Here is a 27071-nt window from a genome sequence, read left to right as displayed (position 1 = left end):
CTTAAAACTGATAGCTCACTTTATTTCCTGTTCCTTGTTTGGTTGTGGACTTAGAGTATCCGGTTGTTTGTCCGTGTGCCATTTGAATCTTAGTTATATATTATGTATATATGTATAGATATAAAAGTTCTTACATCAGTTCAGCACCTTTGGGTAGCAAAGATGTACAAACATCCTTAGTTATTCGAACAGCATTACTAGTAAACTATAATAGGTATATTTTAGAGGTTTACTACTCACTACTTCTTGTACAATGAAACATACAGGAGTTAGTTCATTCATGAGTCAATACAAACTTACTATTATGAGAAACAGAAAGAACATACTATGATGAGAAACTAAGAGAAAATACAATACACTATACAAGAAAACATACTATACACTAGAACAGAGAAATCATACAATACACTAGAACATACTATAAAAAAACTAGAAGACTATAACATTAATGTAAGCCACTACTTCATGGCATGGCAATCTACTGCTGTGTCACGCTTTGTAACCAGAGTCTCTTGGAGGGATAGCATGAATTTGTATATAGATCTATATGGGACTGACCGTCCTACACCTTGATGCTAGCTACAGTGGGACCTGCAACTCTACGAGTGACAAATGTCATACCATTTCGATGTCTTTGATCATTGTGTTTTTCTTGTCAATCTAGTATGGTTACAACCTCATCACATTTTACCTTAATTAACAAACTGGTTTAAGGTAGTTAGTACATTGGTAGTTACTTATCTACAATACTGCAATACATCGTTATTTTCCCATTGCATTCACATTGTGATCTTCTCTCATAAACGGTAATGTAAACTATATTTTGGTAATGAGAGTTATACTTGGGAAATATACACACTTTTACAATCAAACAACATACATAACATTTGGGCCTTTGTAGAAGGCTACTTTTTAGTAGCAAATATAGGATTTTCTAGGAAATACAATCATTTATTACAAACACTTACAAACATTTACATCAAACATTTTCAAACACTTTCATACAAATAATGACACTGAAATACTTATGAACTCACCAGCTTTAATGTTGATCTATGCTTTAAAAATAATTTGTATTCTGAGATCACCAGTAGACAGGTATCGATGACTAGGTTTTGAGAAGACGATGCTTTCAAGACTCGTCTTTATTTTGATTATTCATTTTTGGTGTCTTATAAACTATACACAGAACACACTTGTATTAAAATTATACTACTAATGTAATGGATGATGAGTTGCTTGTTTACTATTATACATTGTTGTGATACTATAAATGACGTCCTCCGCCCCAGAACGTTTCCACCGTTTTGGTTTTGGGGTGTGACATGAGTCCCTCCTTGAACTCGTCGAGTTCCTCAGTCTTTATAACCCAAAACCATGGCTAACTAACTGATTCATCTCCTAGACTCAACGAGTTTGCTCAGTAATAGAAAAGGTTGGGGGACTACGACCAAACTCGCCGAGTTGTATGAACAACTCGTCGAGTCCCCCATAGTCTAAACCTATTCAGTCGTTTCCAGTCGAGTTTAATGCATCCAAACCTTAAATTTGGTCCCCTTGGACTAAGTTACCATGTAAAGTTGCTAGCTTTAATTCATCCATGGTGTCATCAACCTAAAAACACCAAAACTAAGGTATATAAGAGATCTAGGGAATGGGGAATAGCCAAGGCTTGAAAAAATGGCAACTTTAAGCCTCAAAAGCTCATGAATGCCTAGATCTGAAGTCAAAAGATCATGATGCCCCCAAATCCCAAAATGGACTTCATGCGAAATATCCTATAGAACTGCTCTGAAGTCACAGCATCCCTCTGCAATAGTGTACGAGCGAGTTACTATTCCTTCGCCCCTAACCAGAGAAGGTTTCGGGTGCACTTGACCTTTCTATCAGCAAGGCAGGAGCATATAAAGAAACACCCCTAAATATCGGACAACCACCTCATCGTAATGATTGGGTCCTGAAATCCATCGAACATCAGGGGCTTCGTATTGGAGAAATCTCGATATTAGAAACCTCTCTCTCTCCATGGATCCCCGCAACATCAACGGCGGTGGTGGTTGTAGCAGCGATAGCCTCAGTAAGAGCAACATAGTGATGGTTAAACAACTTAGTCATAGTTTTCTTGATAGACCCAACCATCTCTGGCATAGACATTCGGATAGTAGCTACCACCTTAGTGGTGATGATCTCTAAAATTTGATCATCAGTCAAACAAATCCTATTCTGTACACCCGCTCCAGATCCTGATCCCCTCGTCTCCACCATTCTGAAATTAAACCAAAACTCATCACAAAAGCCAAAATACACATTAATACAATTATGAGATGAGGCCAATACTAGAGATTCGTGACTTCAATGTTATGTGTATAGGTCCTGTGTTGTCAATAGTACGAGCCCATACTACCTTCCACACATACCTATATTTGTTTCAATGATCATCACGACCACCAAACATAATTTGAACCACTAAGATACGCATACCTCCTATTATATGTAACGCTCGGTAATTCTAAGGTATTTATTTATTTAAAATGGTTATTCGCTTAATTTTGATTTGTGGGCTACGAAAATATTGGACTTCATTTTTCTGCTTAGGGTGTGTCGTACGCCGGGCGTACCCCCATGTACGAAGAGCGTACACGAGTAAGTGGTTCGCGGATGTCGTGCACGTACATGCGGTGTATGATTTGGGTACGTGTGGCGTACGTGTTCAAACGAAAAACCCTAATATTTCGGGTTTATCACTATTTAAAGAACACTATGTCCCATGGATTTTTTCTATCAGCCTCCAGTTTTCCTTAACAGCCTCCACAAAACCCTAACTCCATAGTTGAGTGTTCTTGAGCTTATAAGGTCATTTTGGTTATGTTTTAGTGTTTTTGAAGTAAGAAGATCACATTGAAGCTTTATTGGAAGAGTGAGAGCTTTTAGATCCAGAACATCATCATTATTTAGCACTCTTTTGAGGTATAAAGTTCTAAACTTGAGGTTTCATATATTATATCTAGTTCTAGCATGATTTTGGTTACCATTTGGTCCCATGAGTGAGATTTGGTGGCTTAATGCAATACCAGAAGTTAAGAATTTCCCCCCTTGATGTTTCTGTGGTTTCTAAGTCTTAAAGTTAGCATCATTTTGGTTGGGATTCACCCATCCATGAATTTAGTTCCATATTATTGAGGTAGATTGCCATATTTGAAGTTCGTACATTTTAAGACATGCAAAGTCACCAAGTCAGTGACTTTATGATGCTCGATGTCTATTAGGAGCTAGAGCTATGATTTGGACATTTTGTATGAAGCATTAAATGCTTAATGGACTTTTTGGCAGTGGACTTCGAGGACGAAGCCTGATTCAGGTGGGGTAGAATTATAATGCCCGGTAATTCTAAGGTATTTATTTATTTAAATTTGTTATTTGCTTAATTTTGATTTGTGGGCGTTGAAAATCATGGACTTAATTTTTGGGCTTAGTGTCACACCCCGAAAATCAAAGGCGGAAACATTTCCGGGGTTGACTCCAAGTTGTGTATCAAATCCAATGTACATAGTAATCATAGTAAACAACCATTACATTACATATATGTATATGAAAGTTTACATTTGGTTCAAAAGTAAATTGTACAAAGTTATACATATATCATATGAACAAAACGAGACTAGTCTTCTGAGTACTCCGTCTTCACCAAAAGATATCGTCGGGTACCTGTCTAACTTGGACCTGAGAATACAAGCAGTTTGAAAATCAGCATAAAGCTGGTGAGTTCATAAGCGGTTTTGTTTTATGAAAATGTATCGGTTTCCTTTAGTTTTCCAAAAAGGTTTGTTATCCAAGAAAATCCCATATTTTCTTATGTAAAGTTAGTTTGGTTATCTTTCGTTACAGTTCAGTTACGCGTTATATGTTAACCCCAGGAAAGTCCCATATTTTCCTAAATGTAAGATTGATTGAATAACACAAAGTATAGTTTAATACACAAACTATATAATGAAAATCATGGGATTACTATCCCGGATTAGATATGAAGTACTTTAATATACATGAATTGTAGATAAAATGTAGTTTGGAAACCTTGGGACTATCATCCCGAACTAGTTACAAGATAGTTTGATATACTTGAAATTATAGATTGAAAACCATGGGAATACTATCCCGAACTAGATATAAGATAGATAGATAGATAAAGCCATGGGATCACTATCCCGAACTAGATATAGTTTCAAAACCATGGGATTACCATCCCGTACAAGATATAGATTGAAATCATGGGACTATCATCCCATACTAGATACAAGTTCGATAGATTGAAAACCATGGGAATACTATCCCGAACTAGATGCAAAGTAGTTTGATAAAACCATCGGATCACTATCCCGAACTAGATATAAGATTGTTTGATAAAACCATGGGATCACTATCCCGAACTAGATATGAATTCTAAAACCAAAGTTGTGAATAAACTTATATTAATACATATTTTGAGTCAGGTAACCATGTTGATACGACAATGAGACCTCCTTGACGTTAGTCAGACGTCGGAAGATATCCAGAATTTGTCACCCCAGGCGTGCCCGCCTAACTGTAGCTAGTAGTTAAGGTGTGGGATTGTCAGTCCCGAATAGATCTATTCACAAATTCCTCGCTCTCCCTCCAGGAGACTTTGGTTACACTTCCGGGGAGGATTTGCTGATCATCCATAAAGGGTAGTGACTACTCACAAACTAGTACTAAACTATTCACAGGATTCTCATACGATATCAAACATACAAAGATTATGAAACATAATACAGTGAAAATAGATACATACTATGAACTTATCTGGCAATACATTCAAATGATACGGAGATAAACTGAATCAGACATAGTTTATCTAATAACTTTATGTAGATATCAGTACATGATATAAAAAGAATTACAGAACCCCAAATTATTCCCAAAATAATTTGATTAGTTTGGTTATTTTCTTAACTAAAATCCATTTAGTTGTAATTGATAAATCATTCCTTATGCTCAACATAATACATAAGGAGTAAAAGTGTTTATAAGTTTGCCAGATATTATTTGAAACGCATCATTGTTATGATTTGAAAATAGTTACAGTTTGCTTGTATTCCCCCCTGAAAACATTGAAAAACACGGAAAAGGGCGTAGGGGTATGAACTCACCGGACGAGAAATGTGACGATTTGGATGCTAAGTGTTGGTTCGGGGCTTGCAAACACACGAGGTTCCTAATTATAATGTAAAGATACACATTTGTATCTAATTAGGACTTAGATTGATTATTTGATAGGGACAATTGCTTCTAGTCGCGAAAACACCCCGATGTAAGTGTTTGGAGGGACCCGGGTGACATTTGGGGACACATATAGCTAGGATATTGAATTGGGACTCCAAAAGAACACTACTTAGGGAGTTTACGGCCCTAATGACCCCCTCCCCATGAGTTTACGGCCATAATTTCATGGTGGGGTGATTTACGGCACAATTTGGCTCGAAACACTTAGGGATAAATGTTAGACTTTGTTTTAAGGGCTTGGAATAATTTTTAAACACCAAATAGACACATTTAAGGGAGTTTACGGCCTAGCATAGGACTCATGGCCGTAAACTCCTATAAACCCATGAAAAATTGTATTTTTGGATTCCAAACAAATCACATGTGATTGCTAAAATTATTTCAAGGCCTTACATGAGATTTTATGGGACATTTGAGGAGTTTTTGGAGTTTACGGCCCATGAGACCCCCCTCATGGCCGTAAACTCTCCTAGAGAGGTTTTTTTATGTTTTAAGGCCAAAAACTTATTTGTATGCACTTCTAGAAATTATTCCAAGGATTTAGGGGTGTTAAAGTGACTTTCTAACACCTTAAAATGAATTTACACCATGTTTCAAGGAGTTTACGGCCCAAGCACATGCCTTGGCCGTAAACTCATAATAATCCCTCAAAATTTATGTTTCAAGTGTCCCAAGGCTAAAATCAAATATTCTAAAATTCATATCTAAGCCTTATTAGTGTTTTGGAAGGGTTTAAGGTCACAAAAACCCCATATATATGAGTTTACGGCCCAAGCATATGCCTTGGCCGTAAACTCCTTCAAATCCATCAAAATCCATGTTTAAAATGTTCTAAGTCCATTCCATGAAGTCATTTAGCCATATCTAAAGTCTAGTTGTGGTTTAGAAAGGTTTTAGGGCTTAAAAACCCCTTAACTATGTGTTTACGGCCTAAGCTTCAACCATGGTTGTAAACTCACATTCAAGGCCTTAAATCATGATTAAATCCCGAATTTGGAAGCCAAATATGCTATACATTAAGATTAGGAAGGTACCTTAGCGATTTGAGGCCTTAAAATTGAGTTTTGGACCCTTAAACTTTGGATTTAGGAGAGAGGTTAGAGAGAGAGTAGAAAGAGGAAGAAAAAGCTTCAAACGAATGTTTAAACATGTTTATATAGTTCCCAAAACTTTGACATGGAGGGATTCTACCCGATACCGGCCTTAAACGAGGCTTTAGGTCGCACCCGATTAAGTTTCCGTCACCCGGTGGGGACGTTTCTAAAACTTATGAAATAAATATTTTGGTCTAATTTCATGAGTTCCTAAGGGGGTTTGGACACTCATTAGCATCAATTAAACGTATAAGTTTAATTAAATATACCCAAAAACGACATTGGAACGTTTCGATATACAGCAAGTTATCCGGCTAGAATGGGTTTTCGGAAATGAACAACTTCGGGTTGTTACATTATCCCCCCGTTAGAGGGAATTTCGTCCTGAAATTCAAAGAATAAGATACAGATCATGAATTGGAATGAGACACGAATGGATTTGTTGCCTCGGATCTTCACTTTCTCAAGTGGAATCAGGTCTCTACCGGGCGTTCTAGCGAATTCTCACTGTCGAGTCGTGTCTTTGTTTCGTACTTTGACTCTCTCTCAATCTAGGATATCAATCGGTTTTCTCATGGAAGTTCCAACCCTGGACGACTTCGGTTTCCTCAAGGAATCACTAGGGTTTCGTTGGGTAGATGCTTCTAAGGATTCGAGACATGATGTACTGGATAGATGTTACCAAGCTCTAAAGGCATCCGAAATCTGAAGGTTGCAGAATCGATTTCTACGAAGATCTCGAAGGGTCTGATGTGAGACTAAACTAGACGTTCGAAAGAAATTCCCGGGAATCCTTCGGGAAAGACATTTAGAGGAAATAGTTGCTAACTTCCCGTTTCTCAATAATCACAGAAACGAGGGATGCGTGGTAATTCATATCGGGAAAAATTTTTGAGTTCTAAGGCATGGAATGATACGAAAGTTTGATGCCGAAAATAACGAGAACCGGGTCGAGGAAAAGATCTAGACGAGCGACCCTTTCGAAACCAAGGATAACAACATGAATGAAACTCGGTCATTTCATGTTAAACATAACATCAAAGTATTTTTGTAGAAAGTTTCCCCCTTTTTAAATCGAATGGAACAGAATAGTCCTCCGGACTGAGGATTCAATCTATAGGTACGAAGTTAGTGTTCTCTATCTCACTGGTTAGTCATCTCGACGGTACACATTTTGATTACATACGAAGGATTGAGTTTAGAAAACGTTCGAATAGATAGATAACAGGTTTCCTTTTTGTACTAAAATCGAAAAGAGTTGCAGGTATAAGAATTATCAAAGAGAAGTATACCTGCGGCGACAGAGGGATCAGTGGTCGTAGCTGCCTTGGGGCAATTCCTTTTGAAGTGCCTAGCTTCACCACAATTGTAACATGTCGGACTAATTCCCGCTCCGGATGATTGGTTTGTTGATTTGGCTGGTTTTCTGCAGTTTCGAGCAAGGTGGCCCTTATTGCCACAGTTGTCGCAGATCCTTTCGCGACATGGACCAGGAATGCGGTGGTGGTAGTTGCACTTACCACACCAAGGAAGAGTACCAGTGTATCCACTGGCGGGAGTTTGGGTTGTGGAACCGACAGCCGAAACAGCAACAGGGGCAGTAGCAGCATGGACTGCTACTGTTTGATGTTTCTTAGAAGACCCTTGCGTAATCTGGGTCTTCCGCTTGTTCCAGAATTTCTTTTTGCTTCCGCCTCCACTGGTGACTGGCTCGGGGGTGGTAGCTTCCTCATCAGAGTTGTCTTCGTGATCGATCAAGATTTTCACAAGTCATTTAGCACTGTCATAGGTGTCTGGCTTCGCAGCCAAGACGTTCCCTTTTGTTGGCTGGGTCAACCCCCAGATGAACCTCTCTATTTTTTTACTCTCTGGGGTAACCATTCCCGGATAGAGTAACGCCAGATCGTCGAATCTTGAAGTATAAGCGGCTATATCGGAACCCTTTATCTTTAGGTTCCAGAGTTCGTGTTCTAGCTTCTGAATTTCGCCCCGAGGGCAATACTCTGCGACAAAGAAGCTCCTTCATAGCTTCCCATCCCATAGCATTTGCTACAGGTAGAGTTAAAGATGTGACTCGGCCGTTCCACCTGGTCAGGGCTTTTTCTAGGATGGTGCAGGCGGCAAACTTTACTCTATCAGACTTCGAACAGGCGGATATTTCAAAGATTGATTCGATTTTCTCGAACTATCGGGTTAAAGCAATGACACCCCCTGTGTCATCGAAGAATGTCGGTTTTGCGTTCATGAAGTCTTTATAGGAACCCCTTTTTAGTGTCCCTGGCTATCATCTGGGTTTTGGGTTCCACCCCCTGAACCACTAGGGTTCAGTTGAGGTGGGAGAGCTAATATCGTGGAAGAAATGGTTTCCTGAAGTGTTTCCAAATCGATTTGAATAGGAGGTGGTGGCGGAGGAGGATTGCTGTTGTTCTTTGAGCTGGGTCTCTTTCTGGGAGGCATCTTGATCTAAAAAGATCAGGAAAGAGGGATCATAAGTCCTCTGAATTAAATCAAGAGATAAGGAACAGGGGATATCTCATCAAGGCAAATAGAACATCATACTAAGCGATAAATCAGAAAGGAGTTATCAAGACAGAACATTTTATCTCTAGAGGAATGATCAAGGAATAACGCGTATACGAGGATTTCTACAAAGGATTGGCTCGAGAAATACTCCCATAGTATTTCATGGTTCGCTGCAGCGACGATTCGTTGTTTGGGATATTGGGTAAGTTTTAGGCATGCTATGTACCACAGTCACTCCCAAGCACATGTTGGCCGTGTCTCGAATAAATATAGTTGGCCAGGCTATATTGATCCTAGACACGACTACATAACTGCCCAGGTTTAACCGCAACATACAACACCCATTTACTTATGTTTTGTTCTACTTGTAGTTACGGATTTCGACGGTTCGGTGTACTTGTATACTTTTGAAAATACTTATAGTTTTGAAGATACTTTTAATTCAGAGCACTGAGGCCCTTTTAGTGTTTATAGTTTTATACCATGTAAGGTTTGGTATACTCTGTTCACTATCAACAAGGGCTCTGATACCAATCTGTCACACCCCAAAAATCAAAGGCGGAAATATTTCCGGGGTTGACTCCAAGTTGTGTATCAAATCCAATGTACATAGTAATCACAGTAAACAACCATTACATATATATATATATATATATATATATATATATATATATATATATATATATATATATGAAAGTTTACATTTGGTTCAAAAGTAAATTGTACAAAGTTATACATATATCATATGAACAAAACGAGACGAGTCTTCTGAGTACTCCGTCTTCACCAAAAGATATCGTCGGGTACCTGTCTAACTTGGACCTGAGAATACAAGCAGTTTGAAAATCAGCATAAAGCTGGTGAGTTCATAAGCGGTTTTGTTTTATGAAAATGTATCGGTTTCCTTTAGTTTTCCGAAAAGGTTTGTTATCCAAGAAAATCCCATATTTTCCTATGTAAAGTTATTTTGGTTATCTTTCGTTACAGTTCAGTTACGCGTTATATGTTAACCCCAGGAAAATCCCATATTTTCCTAAATGTAAGATTGATTGAATAACACAAAGTATAGTTTAATACACAAACTATATAATGAAAATCATGGGATTACTATCTTGGATTAGATATGAAGTACTTCAATATACATGAATTGTAGATAAAATGTAGTTTGGAAACCTTGGGACTATCATGCCAAACTAGTTACAAGATAGTTTGATATACTTGAAATTATAGATTGAAAACCATGGGAATACTATCCCGAACTAGATATAAGATAGATAGATAGATAAAGCCATGGGATCACTATCCCGAACTAGATATAGTTTCAAAACCATGGGATTACCATCCCGTACAAGATATAGATTGAAATCATGGGACTATCATCCCATACTAGATACAAGTTCGATAGATTGAAAACCATGGGAATACTATCCCGAACTAGATACAAAGTAGTTTGATAAAAGCATGGGATCACTATCCCGAACTAGATATAAGATTGTTTGATAAAACCATGGGATCACTATCCCTAACTAGATATGAATTCTAAAACCAAAGTTGTGAATAAACTTATATTAATACATATTATGAGTCGGGTAACCATGCTGATACGACAACGAAACCTCCTTGACGTTAGTCAGACGTCGGACGATATCCAGAATTTGTCACCCCAGGCCTGCCCGCCTAACTGTAGCTAGCAGTTAAGGTGTGGGATTGTCAGTCCCGAATAGATCTATTCACAAATTCCTCGCTCTCCCTCCAAGAGACTTTGGTTACATTTCCGGGGAGGATTTACTGATCATCCATAAAGGGTAGTGACTACTCACAAACTAGTACTAAACTATTCACAGGATTCTCATACGATATCAAACATACAAAGATTATGAAACATAATACAGTGAAAATAGATACATACTATGAACTTATCTGGCAATACATTCAAATGATACGGAGATAAACTGAATCAGACATAGTTTATCTAATAACTTTATATAGATATCAGTACATTATATAAAAAGAATTACAGAACCCCAAATTATTCCCAAAATAATTTGATTAGTTTGGTTATTTTCTTACCTAATATCCATTTAGTTGTAACTGATAAATCATTCCTTATGCTCAGCATAATACATAAGGAGTAAAAGTGTTTATAAGTTTGCCAGATATTATTTGAAACGCATCAATGTTATGATTTGAAAATAGTTACAGTTTGCTTGTATTCCCCCCTGAAAACATTGAAAAACACGGAAAAGGGCGTAGGGGTATGAACTCACCGGACGAGAAATGTGACGATTTGGATGCTAAATGTTGGTTCGGGGCTTGCAAACACATGGGGTTCCTAAGTATAATGTAAACATACACATTTGTATCTAATTAGGACTTAGATTGATTATTTGATAGGGACAATTGCTTCTAGTCGCGAAAACACCCCGATACAAGTGTTTGGAGGGACCCGGGTGACATTTGGGGACACATATAGCTAGGATATTGAATTGCGACTCCCAAAGAACACTCCTTAGGGAGTTTACGGCCCTAATGACCCCCTCCCCATGAGTTTACGGCCGTAAACTCATGGTGGGGTGATTTATGGCACAATTTGGCTTGAAACACTTAAGGATAAATGTTAGACTTTGTTTTAAGGGCTTGGAATAATTTTTAAACACTAAATAGACACATTTAAGGGAGTTTATGGCCTAGCATAGGACTCATGGCCGTAAACTCCTATAAACCCATGAAAAATTGTGTTTTTGGATTCCAAACAAATCACATGTGATTGCTAAATTTTTTTCAAGGCCTTACATGAGATTTTATGGGACATTTGAGGAGTTTTGGAGTTTACGGCCCATGAGACCCCCCTCATGGCCGTAAACTCTCCTAGAGAGGGTTTTATTATGTTTTAAGGCCAAAAACTTGTTTGTATGCACTTCTAGAAATTATTCCAAGGCTTTAGGGGTGTTAAAGTAGCTTTCTAACACCTTAAAATGAATTTACACCATGTTTCAAGGAGTTTACGGCCCAAGCACATGCCTTGGCCGTAAACTCACAATAATCCCTCAAAATTTATGTTTCAAGTGTCCCAAGGCTAAAATCAAATATTCTAATATTCATATCTAAGCCTTATTAGTGTTTTGGAAGGGTTTAAGGTCACAAAAACCCCATATATATGACTTTACGGCCCAAGCATGTGCCTTGGCCGTAAACTCCTTCAAATCCATCAAAATCCATGTTTAAAATGTTCTAAGTCCATACCATGAAGTCATTTAGCCATATCTAAAGTCTAGTTGTGGTTTAGAAGGGTTTTAGGGCTTAAAAACCCCTTAACTATGTGTTTACGGCCTAAGCTTCAACCATGGCCGTAAACTCACATTCAAGGCCTTAAATCATGATTAAATCCGGAATTTGGAAGCCAAATATGCTATACGTTAAGGTTAGGAAGGTACCTTAGGGATTTGAGGCCTTAAAATTGAGTTTTGGACCCTTAAACTTTGGATTTAGGAGAGAGGTTAGAGAGAGAGTAGAGAGAGGAAGAAAAGGCTTCAAATCAATGTTTAAACATGTTTATATAGTTCCCAAAACTTAGAAATGGAGGAATTCTACCCGATACCGGCCTTAAACGAGGCTTTAGGTTGCACCCGATTAAGTTTCCGTCACCCGGCGGGGACGTTTCTAAAACTTATGAAATAAATATTTTGGGCTAATTTCATGAGTTCCTAAGGGGGTTTGGACACTCATTAGCATCAATTAAACGTATAAGTTTAATTAACTATACCCAAAAACAACATTGGAACGTTTCGATATACAGCAAGTTATACGGGTAGAATGGGTTTTCGGAAATGAACAACTTCGGGTTGTTACACTTGGGGTGTGTCATACGTAGGGCATACACGAGTAAGTGATTCACGGATGCCACGCACGTACATGAGACATACGATGTGGGTACACGCGGCATACGTGTTCAGACCCAAAACCCTATTATTTCGGGTTTGAGCACAATTTAAAGAACATTATGTCCCAAGGATCTTTTCTATCAATCTCCCTTTGTCCCAAAACAGCCTCCAGGAAACGCTAACTCTGTAATTGATTGTTCTTGAGCTTAGAAGGTCATTTTGGGTGTTTTGCTGTTTTTGAAGAAAGGAGATCATCTTGAGTCTTCATTAGAAGACTGAGAGCTTGTAGATCCAGAACATCATGGTCGTTTGGCACTCTTTGGAGGTATAAAGTTATGAACTTGATGGGTCATATCTTAGATCTTGTTCTACCTTGATTTTGGTTTACGTCCCATGAGTGAGATTTGGTGGCTTGATGTTGTACCAGACGTTAGGACTTTTCCCTCTTGATATTTTTTAAGTTTTTAAGTCTTAAAGTTAGCATCTTTTTGGATGGGATTCAGCCATGCATGAGTTTAGGTCCATATTGTAGAGGTATATTGCTATATTTTGAAGATGGGATTTCTTACGGCATGCAAAGTCACCAAGTCAGTGACCTTATGGTGCTATAAGTCTCTTAGGAGCTAGAGCTATGATTTGGACATTTTGTATTAAGCATTAAGTGCTTAATGGACTTTTTATCCATGTAACATTTACGCTCAAAATAAATGGGGGTACGCTGCGTGTACTCGTGACACTCCCTGATCCTAACAAATCATCCTGGTATACAGGGCGCGCCAAGAATTACGTATAGCGTAGCGGTAATCAGTGGACTTTTGTTTTGATCCATCTCTTGGAGTTTAGGAGTTTTAGGACCAGAAACATTATTGGGCTTTGGATTAAGGTGTATGGGTAGCGATTGGGCCCAATTGGAAATTAGGCTACAATTGGGCCTTGGTGGGTTATTCGACTTTTGGAGCCTACTGGATTAGGAAATTTAGCTTTACTCTTCGACCAAGCTAAGTTTGGGGTAAAATTGTCTTTCTACCCCCTAGTATGGATTTATGGGTAAGATTTAGATCTCAAATGTTAATTGGATTTTATTTGATATCGATAGCTCGGGGATTTATCGGATCAACAATCATGGATTTTTTGTTTGATCCAGCATTTTGAGGTGAGTTTTCCTCACTGGGTTTAGCGGGTCGAAGGCACCTATGTCAACCCATGTATATGTTATGTTTGTAGGTCAGTTGTCTGCGTGACTCTTGCATGTGTTATGTGTCTATTCGGTTACTGGGCAGGGCGCCATGTCGGGCGAGGCCCGATGATAATCTTGTATGCTATGTATGTTTGTGATTATTAGATGTGTATGTGTTTACTTGATATATGTTAGATGTTGGGCAGGGCCTGATCTACTTACCGAGCGGGGCCAAATGTCGGACGGGGTCCGATGTCGGGCGAGACCCGATGATAGAGTGAGGCCCATTATGTGTTTATTTTTATGTATGGAATGTGGTATTTTGGGGAACTCACTAAGCGTTGTCCTTAATATTTTTATGGTTTATGTTTCAGGTAGTTCCGGTTCCAAAGGGAAGAGCTTCGGTTGACTGTTTCGCACACACCTACTTTATTTTGGGCACACTCTCGGGTGTGTCTGAACTCAAAGTGAGGATTTGGTTAAGTTTGTCAAAAAGAAATATATTTTAAGAAAAGGGTTTTTTTTAATAAGAAGGGTGTGGTGTATGTAATTAGTCGAGCTCAAGTAAGTGTTCCTAAAATACTCATACATGTATTTGATATGCTTTGATCTATGAATCTGTGAATCGCACGCTAGTTAGGGCTAAGGGTCTGCTCACTTCTTGCATGATAGAATGCTAGCAGAGATGCCTTTGTATGCCTGTTGTATGAGCTCGTACACTTGCATGTTATGACTGATCATTTGGTAATAGGAAGGTCGGATTAGAATATGCTTGGTTCTGATTACTTGATGCTCGAATGCTGCTTGGTTTGTGTTTTTAGGAGTTGTAACTAGCTTCAGCTAACTAGTAATGAATATGCTAAATTACATATTATGGGAACTAAAAAATTTTAGAAGGTCAGGTTTTAACTATATTGCACAGCTCTTATTTGAATCCAACCATTGTAGTGTGAGACCTCTCATTCGAAGAATTGTCTGGTTTGAGTAATGTGTAATAGTATTCATGAGCTAGTTAGATGGAGGTAGTGGTAGTTCCTTATACAATTGATGACGAAGAGTGGTGTGGATTTGCCCTAGGAAAACCTAGGATGAGATCTAGAAATCCTTGAGAAAAGTATGGATATAGACTTACTTGGTGGAGTCAAAGAAATCCTTGAGAAAAGTATAGATAGATGTGGATGATAGTATGGGCCCGTACTACTGAAAACCGAGGATCTGTACTCGATTCATGGAGGGTTTCGATGAAACATGGAAACTTGTGGAGCTTGTGATTCCCTCGATATATATATATATATATATATATATATATATATACATATACATATATATATGTATATATATACATATATATATATATATATGTATGTATGTATATTAATGTGTATTATGATGGTTTATATGGTCTATATTCAGTATGGTGACATTTATAGGTAGACATGTTGGCAGCTCTGGTACTGGTGAGGGTTCAGGATCAGGCTTTGGAGTCGGGAAGCTTAATGACTAGAAAAGGGAGTTCATCTCGTCTGAGATTATGTGTAATTTCTTTGAGCAGACTCCTATGAGCTTTGGCATGATCAAGGAGGGTATAGTGGAGATTCAGGATGAGCGATTGAGCGCCTTTCGCGCTGAGACAGTGTTTTTGGTTGGGATACGTTCTTTGACCTTCAGGGAGTTCCAAGCATGTGGAGCTTCAGATTATCATAGGGCAAGGGACCCGATAGCGATCCTGAGGTGGTATAAAGTTATGAAGTTTATGTGTCATATCATAGATCTAGTTCTACCTTAATTTTGGTTAACTTTAGGTCCCATGAGTGTGATTTGGTGGCTTGATGTTGTACCAGAAGTTATGAGTTGTTCTCTTTATGTTTTTGAGTTTTTTAAGTGTTAAAGTTAGCATCTTTTGGAAGGGATTCAGCCATGCATGAGTTTAGGTCCATATTGTGGAGGTAGATTGCTATATTTTGAAGTTGGGATCTTTTAAGGCATGCAAAGTCACCAACTTAGTGACTTTATCGTGCTAGATGTCTATTACGAGCTAGAGCTATGATTTGGACATTTTGTATTAAGCATTAAGTGCTTAATGGACTTTTTGGCCATGTAACATTTACGCTCAAAATAAATGCGGGTACGCTGCGCGTACTCATGAGACTCTCTGATCCTAACAATTCATCCTGGTACATGAGGTGTACAAGGAATTACGCACAGCATAGCAGTGACCAGTGGACTTCTATTTTGAGCCACATCTTGGAGTTTGGGATTTTTGGGACCAGAAATGTTATTGGGCTTTGGATTAAGGCCCATGGGTAGGGATTGGGCCCAACTGGAAATCAGACCACAATTGGCCGTTGGTGGGTTATTCGACTTTTGGGCCTATTAGATTAGGAATTTGAGCTTTAGGTAGTGTTTGTTTTTTGTCTGCAGATCTGCGTAACCTCTTCTGTATGCGCCGTGCAGACGTTAGCCTTCGCAGACGGTTTGTTTTTTTGAAGACTGCAGAGCTAAAAATGTATGTGCGCCCTCTTCTTGATGCAGATATAGGCCAGGGTCTTCTAACATCTTCAGACATCTTCTAACCTAATAAGACATATATATCTTAATTTTTTAAGTTTTTTTTTAATTTATATTTTTTCCAACTTTATTAATAATAAACAATTTGAAAAAAATTACAAAACTTTAAAAAAAAAACGTTCGACGATACAAACATGATATTTTTAACAAATTTATCAATAAAGATATATTACAATAATAATCGTTGAATTTTTTTATATAAATATGAAAAAAAAATCATATTATATTCTTATATTTTTTGCCAAATTTTGTAAAACATTATTTAATACAGTATCGTCAATTTCTCGAGAAAATATGTATGGTACGTTTTTAATGGATTTAATAGAAAATATTGAAGTTTATTTGCATCTATTTACATATCAAATTCTTTGATTACTAATTATAATGTTTAGTTATAACTTTGCAACCAAAGTTGGTTTTTATCAAATATATACATTAATTCATACCATTTTTATTTTTATTTTTTATACAATAATACATAAAAGTTGATATAAATTTGTTAATTATTTATAACAAAGTCATAAAAATATTAAAAAATCACTTTGATGTTTAAAAAACTCAGTTTATTTAGATTTTAGTTTATTTTAGTAGCCTGCAAATGTTAAAAAAAACAAACAATCTTCTTTTTTTAGACTGCAGACGTTTGGTCCACCTCTTCTACTGCAGATGTCTACAGATGTGGTCCGCAGACTGCAGACATTTTGCCTCGGAAAAAACAAACAACACCATAGTCTTGGACCAAGCTAAGTTAGAGGTCAAATGGTCTTTTTACCCCTAGTATGGACTTTAGATCTGAAATGTTAATTGGATTTTATTTGATATTGATAGTCCAGGGATTTGCTGAATCAACAGTCACAGATTAACCGTTTGATCCAGCATTTCGAGGTGAGTTTTCCTCACTGGGTTTAGCAGGTCGAAGGCACCAATGTTGCCCCATGTATATGTTGTGTTACTATGATAGCTGTCTGCATGGCTCTTGCATGTGTTATGTGTCTATATGCTGACCGGGCAGGGCCAGATGTCGCAGCAGGGCCCGATGACCATTTTGTATGCTATGTATCTTTGTGATTATTTCATGTCTATGTGTTTGCTTGATATATGTTATATGTTCGGTGACGCCCGATCTATTTATCGAGCCATTATATTTTTACTTGTATGTATGGTATGTGGTATTATGGGAAACTCACTAAGCTTTGTGCTTATAGTTTTTAGTTTATGTTTCAGTTACATCTGGTTCCAAAGGGAAGAGCTTGGGTTGACTGTTTCGCACACACCATATGGATTCTGTATTTGAGACTTCATACTGATTTTTATGATGTTTGACACACTTACTTTTTCTGGGCACACTCTCGGGTGTGTCTGAACTCAAAGTCAAGATTTGGTTAAGTTTGTCAAAAAGAAATATATTTTAACAAAAGGGTTTTTTTTCATAAGAATGGGTGTGGTGTATGAAATCAGCCGAGCTCAAGTAAGTGTTCCCAAAATACTCATACATGTATTTTATATGCTTTGATCTATGAATCTGTGAATCGCATGCTAGTTAGAGCTAAGGATCTGCTCGGTTCTTGCATGATAGAATGCTAGGAGAGATGCCTTTGTATGCCTGTTGTATGAGCTTGTAGACTTGCATGTTATGACTGATCTTTCGGTAATAGGAAGGCCGGATTAGAATATGCTTGGTTCTGATTACTTGATGCTCGAATGTTGCCTGCTTTGTGTTTTTAGGAGTTGTAACTAGCCTAAGCTAACTAGTAATGAATATGCTAAACTACATATTATGGGAACTAAAAAATTTTAGAAGGTTAGGGTTTAACTCTATTGCACAGGTCTTGTTTGAATCCAACCATTGTAGTGTGAGACCTCTCATTCGAAGAATTGTCTGGTTTGAGTAATGTGTAATTGTATTCATGAGCTAGTAAGATGGAGGTAGCGGTAGTTTCTTCTACTATTGATGGCGAAGAGTGGTGTGGAGTTGCCCTAGGAAAACCTAGGATGAGATCTAGAAATCCTTAAGAAAAGTAGAGATAGATATGGAAGGTAGTATGGGCCCGTACTACTGAAAGTAGAGGAACTGTACTCGATTCATGGAGGGTTGCGATGAAACGTGGAAACTTGTGGAGCTTGTGATTCCCTCGATATATATATATTTATATATATATATATATATATATATATATATATATATATATATATATATATATATATATATATATATATATATGTATATATATATATATATGTATATTAATGCATATTCTGATGGTTTATATGATCTATTTTCAGTATGCTGACATTTAGAGGAAGACATGTTGGCAGCTCTGGTACTGGTGAGGGTTCAGGCTTAGGTTTTGGAGTCGGGAAGCTTAATGAATAGAAAAGGGAGTTCATGTCGTTTGAGATTAGGTGCAATTTCCTTGAGCAGACTCCTGTCAGCTTTGGCACGATCAAGGAGGGTATACTAGAGATTCAGGATGAGCGATTGAGCGCCTTTCGTGCTGAGACAGTGGTTTCGGTTGGGACATGTTCTTTGACCTTCTGGGAGTTCCAAGCATGTGGAGCTTCAGATTATCACAGGGTAAGGGACAAGGTCATACTAGCTTCCTGTCTTCTAAAGGACATGGCATGAGACTGGTGGGAGGAGGTAGGGCGTGTTGTGGGTGATTATGTTGTTTATGTGATGTCATCGGATGATTTCTCGAACAGATTCTAAGCTGAGTTTGCACCGGTGATAGAGGTGCAGTACTTGGCATGGGAGTTTCAGGATCTCTGCCAGACTACTGAGACGGTGGTTGAGATCACCGCTATGTTCAGGGAGAGGGCGCTTTTGATTCCGCAATATGTAGTGGACGAGGAGATGAAGAAGTCCTGGTATCATGAAATGTTGAGGAGTGACATTCAATAGTTTGTGAGCTGATCCAGCCATAAGACGCTGCAGGATATGATAACCCGAGCCAAAGAGGGAGATTGACTCTGAGATAAAGAAGAAGAGGAAGTTTGATTATGTGCCGAGTGTTGATGTTTTGGGAAAGAGGCCCAACGTATCTGATCCTACACCGAAAGGCCAACAGGTTCGTGGTCGTTGTGGCAAGATGCACGAGGAGGCATGCAAGGTGAGTGGTTATGGCTTCTTAAAGTGCAGTCGAAGTGGTCATATTAATAGGGATTGTACTGCTACCACCACCACCACCCCGGTATATTATCTAATTTTCTTTCATTTTAATCAGAGGTGCCACAAGAAGGCCCGTTTTCCAAGTTTAGTTGTAGTAGGTCCGGTATCAGCACCTACTCTTGCAACTCTTTAGATTACTGACTCAGTCCTCAGGGTTGGGCAAACACGCCTGTGGTGAAGAGTCGGGCTTTCCAGCTGACGACAGAGGAGGCACGTGCAGCTCCTGATGTGGTGATGAGTATGTATCTTCTCCATATGTTTTTATTTACCTTAATTTGTTTCTTATATTTATGTGTTTTATTTTAGGATCGTTCCTTGTGAATGGTATTTCTACTTTGGTATTGTTTGATTCAGGGGCTACCCGATCGTTTGTATCGCTTACGCTGAATAAGGGAATTGTTGGAACTTCGGGGGAGCTGGATTGTCCTCTAGATGTCGAGATAGCTAATGATAGGGCTATTCGGGTTACGAGGGTTCATCAGGGTTGTACTCTCTAAATATTCAGCGAGCAATATTCGGTGGATTCGGTTCCAATTTCGTTGCATGGGAACAAGGTCATCATAGGCAGAGATTGGTTAATCCCTAATGGGGCACTGATCGATTGCAAGTAGTAGTTGGTTTGGGTTCAGACCCCAAGTGGGGGAGAGTGGTGATTCATGGGGAGAGACCGCATCGTGGGCCGATTTTGAGTTCTGCAGTGAGTGCATATTCTATCTTCAGTAGGGTTGCTCCAGTTATCTCGCGTACATCATGGATACCCAGGATCAGGGTAACGTGATCGTGGATGATGTGCCAATTGTGCGAGATTAACCAGATGTATTCCCAGAGGACTTGCCTAGGGCGCCTCCAGAGAGGCAGGCTGAGTTCAGGATTGATTTGGTTCTAGTTGCGGCTGTGATTCCCAAAGCACCATATCGGTTGGTTCCTCCTAAAATTCAGGAGTTGTCTACACAACTGTAGGAGCTATTAGACAGGGGATTTATTTGGCTGAGCAGTTCTCCTTGGGAAGCCCCGATCCTCATTGTAAAGAGGAAGGACGGGTATCATCATATGTGTATCGACTACCGAAAGCTACATGTGGTGGTCGATGCTCTTAGCCACAAAGTGGTCACCACTCCGATCATAGATATATGTTTAAAGATGATCATGATTACTCCATTGTTGGAGCAGATTCATGAGGCACAGGTTTAAGCTATGAAGGAGGAGCACCAAAAGAGCGTGCGTATAGTGGGACAGGTGGCTTCCTTGAATTTTGATAGCCTTGGATTTCAGACTCTACATCTACAAGTCTGGGCTCCGTATTGGGGCGATGTTGGCCAAATTCTGGTAGAGGAGACACACAAGTCGTGGTTCTCCATCCATCCCAGGGCGACGAAGATGTATACGGATCTTCATCATAATTATTGGTGGTCCTGCATGAAGAAAGATGTGGCATGGCATGTGAAGCGTTAGTTGACCTGCAGGAAGGTCAAGGCTGAACATCAACATCCTTATGGCACGATGTAGCCGTTGGAGATTCGTGTATGGAAATGGGAAGACATCACCATGGTTTTTATCACAAAGCTTCCCAAGACTGCACGCAGGGTGGATTCGATATGAGTCACAATGGATCATTTGACCAAGAACGTGCATTTCATTCCGGTTTAGGAGAGTATTTATGCAGGGAAGTTGGTCGAGGTTTATATAAGGTAGGTGGTGGCACATCATGGGATGCCAGTATCAGTGGTTTCTGATAGGGATGTTCGTTTTACTTCCAGATTTTGGAAGCAATTTCATGACAAGTTGGGAAACTCGTCTCCATTTTAGTACAACATTTCATCCAGAAACCAATGGTCAGAGTGAGTGGACTATCCAGACCCTTGAAGATATGATGTGTGTGTGTTGGATTTTGGTGGGAGTTGGGATGCGTATCTTCCATTAGCATAATTTTCGTATAAAAATAGTTATCATGCCAACATCAATTGATCTCTTTTTGAGATGCTCTATAGAAGGAAATGTAGGACCCCACTTTGTTGGGGCTAGGTCGGTCAGTGGGTTATGGGGAGTACTGAGGTGGTACACAAGACCACTGAGCTGATTCAGCAGGTTCGGAGCAGGCTCCAGATAGATCAGAGTTGGCAGAAGAGTTATGTCGATAGGTGCCGATCGGACTTAGGGTTTTCGGTGGGAGATATTATTCTCCTGAAGGTGTCACCTTGGAAATGTTTCATCTGGTTCAAAAAGTGGGGCAAGTTGGCCCCCAGGTACATTGGTCCCTTCATGGTTTTGGCTCGGGTGGGCCAGGTTGCTTATTGTTTAGATCTTCCAGCCGAGCTCAGATTGCTTATTGTTTAGATCTTCCAGCCGAGCTCAGTTAGATTCATAGCATGTTTCAGGTCTCTCAACTGCAAAAGTGTTTGGTGGATGCTTCTGCAGCTATACCATTGGAGGATATTTAGGTGGATGACTGCCTGAAGTATATTGAGAGACCGGTGGCGATCTTGGATCGGAAGATGAAGACTTTGAGGAACAAGGTTGCCGAGCTGTTGAAGGTGCAGTGGCAGCATCGAAAGGGATTGGAGTGGACTTGGGAGCCTGAGGATGAGCTGAAAGAGCACTATCCATTGTTGTTTGGGGTAGTTGACTTCGAGGACGAAGTCTGATTCAAGTAGGGTAGAATTGTAATGCCCGATAATTCTAAGGTATTTATTTATTTTAATTTGTTATTTGCTTAATTTTGATTTGTGAGTTTTGAAAATCTTGGACTTAATTTTTGGGCTTAGGGTGTGTCGTACGTAGGGCGTACACGAGTAAGTGATTCACAGATGCCACTCACGTACATGCGGCATACGATGCGAGTACACATGACGTACGTGTTCAGACCCAAAACCCTATTATTTCGTGTTTGAGCACTATTTAAAGAACATCATGTCCTAAGGATCTTTTTTATCAATCTCCCTTTGTCCCAAAACAGCCTCCACGAAACCCTAACTTTGTAATTGAGTGTTCTTGAGCTTAGAAGGTCACTTTGGGTGGTTTGGTGTTTTTGAAGAAAGGAGATCATCTTGAGTCTTCATTGGAAGACTGAGAGCTTGTAGATCCGGAACATCGTGATCGTTTGGCACTCTTTGGAGGTATAAAGTTATGAACTTTATGTGTCATATCAAAGATCTAGTTCTACCTTGGTTTTGGTAACTTTAGGTCCCATGAGTGAGATTTGGTCGCTTGATGTTGTACCAGAAGTTAGGAGTTTCCCCTCTTGATATTTTTTAAGTTTTTAAGTCTTAAAGTTAGCATCTTTTTGGATGGGATTCAACCATGCATGAGTTTAGGTCCATATTGTGGAGGTATATTGCTATATTTTGAAGATCGGATTTCTTAAGGCATGCAAAGTCACCAGGTCAGTGACTTTATAGTGCTATATGTCTATTAGGAGCTAGAGCTATGATTTGGACATTTTGTATTAAGCATTAAGTACTTAATGGACTTTTTAGCCATGTAACATTTACGCTCAAAATAAATAGGGGTATGCTGCGCATACTCGTGAGACTCCCTGATCCTAACAAATCATCTTGGTATACGGGCGTGCCAAGAATTACGTACAACGTAGCGATAATCAGTGGACTTCTATTTTGATCCCTCTCTTGGAGTTTGGGAGTTTTGGGACCAGAAACATTATTGGGCTTTGGATTAAGGCGTATGGGTAGGGATTGGGCCCAATTGGAAATTAGGCCACAATTGGGCCTTGGTGGGTTATTCGACTTTTGGAGCCTGTTAGATTAGGAAATTCAGCTTTACTCTTTGACCAAGCTAATTGTCTTTTAACCCCCCTAGTATGGATTTATGGGTAGGATTTAGATCTCAAATGTTAATTGGATTTTATTTGATATTGATAGCTCGGGGATTTATCGGATCAACAATCATGGATTTTTTGTTTAATCCAGCATTTTGAGGTGAGTTTTCCTCACTGGGTTTAGCGGGTCGAAGGCACCAATGTCAACCCATGTATATTTTATGTTTGTATGTCAGTTGTCTGTGTGACTCTTGCATGTTTTATGTGTCCATTTGCTTACTGGGCAGGGCCCGATGTCGGGCGAGGCCCGATAACAATTTTGTATGCTATGTATGTTTGTGATTATTGGATGTGTATATGTTTACTTGATATATGTTATATGTTGGGCAGGGCCCGATCTACTTACCGAGCGAGGCCTGATGTCGGACAGGGTCTGATGCCGGGCGAGACCCGATGATAGAGTGAGGCCCATTATGTGTTTATTTTTATGTATGGAATGTGGTATTTTGGGTAACTCACTTAGAGTTGTGCTTAATATTTTTTTAGTTAATGTTTCAGGTACTTCCGCTTCCAAAGGGAAGAGCTTGGGTTGACTGTTTAGCACACACCATATTCATTCTGTATTTGAGACTTCATTCTGATTTTTATGATGTTTGACACACTTACTTTGTTTTGGGTACACTCTCGGGTGTGTCGGAACTCAAAGTGAGGATTTGGTTATGTTTGTCAAAAAGAAATACATTTTATGAAAAGGGTGTTTTTTAATAAGAAAGGGTGTGGTGTATGTAATCAGTCGAGCTCAAGTAAGTGTTCCCAAAATACTCATACATGTATTTGATATGCTTTGATCTATGAATCTGTGAATCGCACGCTAGTTAGGGCTAAGGGTCTGCTCAGTTCTTGCATGATAGAATGCTAGGAGAGATGCCTTTGTATGCCTGTTGTATGAGCTCGTAGACTTGCATGTTATGACTGATCATTTCGTAATAGGAGGGTCGGATTAGAATATGCTTGGTTCTGATTACTTGATGCTCGAATGCTGCTTGGTTTGTGTTTTTAGGAGTTGTAACTAGCTTCACCTAACTAGTAATGAATATGCTAAATTACATATTATGGGAACTAAAAAATTTTAGAAGGTTATGTTTTAACTATATTGCACAGCTCATATTTGAATCCAACCATTGTAGTGTGAGACCTCTCATTCGAAGAATTGTCTGGTTTGAGTAATGTGTAATTGTATTCATGAGCTAGTTAGATGGAGGTAGCGGTAGTTCCTTATACAATTGATGACGAAGAGTGGTGTGGAGTTGCCCTAGGAAAACATAGGATGAGATCTAGAAATCCTTGAGAAAAGTATGGATATAGACTTACTTGGTGGAGTCAAAGAAATCCTTGAGAAAAGTAGAGATAGATGTGGAAGGTAGTATGGGCCCGTACTACTGAAACCCGAGGATCTGTACTCGATTCGTGGAGGGTTGCGATGAAACGTGGAAACTTGTGGAGCTTGTGATTCCCTCGATATATATATATATATATATATATATATATATATATATATATATATATATATATATATATATTAATGCATATTCTGAGGGTTTATATGGTCTATTTTGAGTATAGTGACATTTAGAGGCAGACATGTTGGCAGCTCTGGTACTGGTGAGGGTTCAGGCTCAGGTTTTGGAGTCGGGAAGCTTAATGACTAGAAAAGGGAGTTCATCTCGTTTGAGATTACGTGCAATTTCCTTGAGCAGACTCCTGTGAGCTTTAGCATGATCATGGAGGGTATACTGGAGATTCAGGATGAGCGATTGTGACAACCCATGTGTTCCCGTTACATTTTCCCCGTTACCATTAACAGAATATTCCACTGTATAAAAGTTCCGTTAGTTAGAGGGCGTTAATTTAATAAACATTCCATTTGTTTATAATTAATATGCCGTTAAGTCATGATAAAAGGGAATAAAAACACATGACACACATTTCCATTTAATTGGAAAATGTCAAGTTTTATTATTACGACCACTAGATCGGGTGCGACCAAAAGCCCCGTTTAACGGCAGTAATGGGTAGAATTCCACTGAGGCCCGACTCAAAACCCTATATAAGGGTGAGTGGAGTCCATTGGATACTTTTTACACTCTCTCTCTAAACTCTCTCTCTAGACCCGTTTTCGTCCCGAATCCGCAACCAAATGCTTCCAGATTGTAAGTCCGCTTACCCTAGCTTATTCTAAACATTATGATTCATGTTTATAGCCCAAAAATCGGACTTAGAAGCACTGGAAAAGGAGTTTACAGCCTAAGCTCCTCCTTAGGCCGTAAACACTTAAAACAAGGCCAAAACGACCCAACCTAGTCCCCAATGACTAGGAAATAAATTAAGGTATTAGCCTAGGAGTGTTTAAACACTAAAATGCATGAATTTAGGACTCAAAGAAGAGTTTACGGCCCAAGCACTTGCTTAGGCCGTAAACCCCTCAAGCCATAGTCCCAAATGCACTCCAAACTCATCCTAGGGCTTATTACATAATTTAGGGACTTATTCTCTTGAGTTTAAACCATTGAAACACTCCAAAATGATTTAATAAAGGGATTTTACGGCCCAGACAAGGTTCAAGGCCATAAACACCCCAAAACACCCCTAAATGATGGCCTTAAACCCCCAAAATAGCATCAAACATCATAAGAAAATTCTAGAAAGGCAATAGGGGCTTTAAACTTCCCAAAACTCTAAGGATTAGAGTTTACGGCCGTAAACTCCTTTTAGAGTGGTCCCTTGGCCATAAACTCATAGATCATGCCCTTAGAGGCCTCAAACCCACTCATGCCTTTTATGAAAAGTCCTTAGAAAAATCCCATGAACAAGCTAGAAGCATTAAACACCCAAGAATATACCCTTGGTAGTTTACGGCCGTAAACTCCCTTGAGTTGGGCCGTAAACTCCAAATTGGTCCATGTTAATGCTTTAAACCCATTCACACACTTGATATTTGAGTTTAGCAAAGTTCCACAACTGATAGGAGACCCTTAGCACCCTTAAACGCTACCCGGGACACCCAAACACTTAACCAAAGTGTTTTCCACTCCTGTGAGCGCGTATATTTGTTTAATTAGTATTAAACATACTAATTGTATGTGAACATATGTTATCATATGTTAAATAGGTCATTGTGTGTGTTCAAGTCCTTGCGTGACACCGAAAGCCCAAACGGCACCTTCGCCGGACCTACTTACATCAGGTGAGTTCATACCCCTGAATGAACTTTTTAATGTTTTTAAATGTTTTATAGGGGGGAATACAAGTTAAACATGCCAGTTATCATATCAATCACATGTGATTGATAACCCGCATGCACAAGATTTTACCACTTTACACTGTTTTACCGAGTGGGACACTATAATGATTTTTACTTATTTCATAACTTTTACTTATACTGATTTATCCAAAATCATTCTAAATTGGTTTATGAAAGATTCTCTAAGGTTTTTAAACATATTTTACAAAAGAATACAATTTGTGATTTTCTCTGTACATAAAGGCTTTTCATTAAAGATTCCCTTTTTCGACGTATACCTTTACTTGT

This window comes from Lactuca serriola, chromosome 5 (assembly GCF_051521515.1).
Source record: "Lactuca serriola cultivar US96UC23 chromosome 5, Lser_US96UC23_V15, whole genome shotgun sequence".
Classification (NCBI taxonomy): Eukaryota; Viridiplantae; Streptophyta; class Magnoliopsida; order Asterales; family Asteraceae; genus Lactuca; species Lactuca serriola.
Note: the sequence above shows the minus strand (reverse complement) of the source record.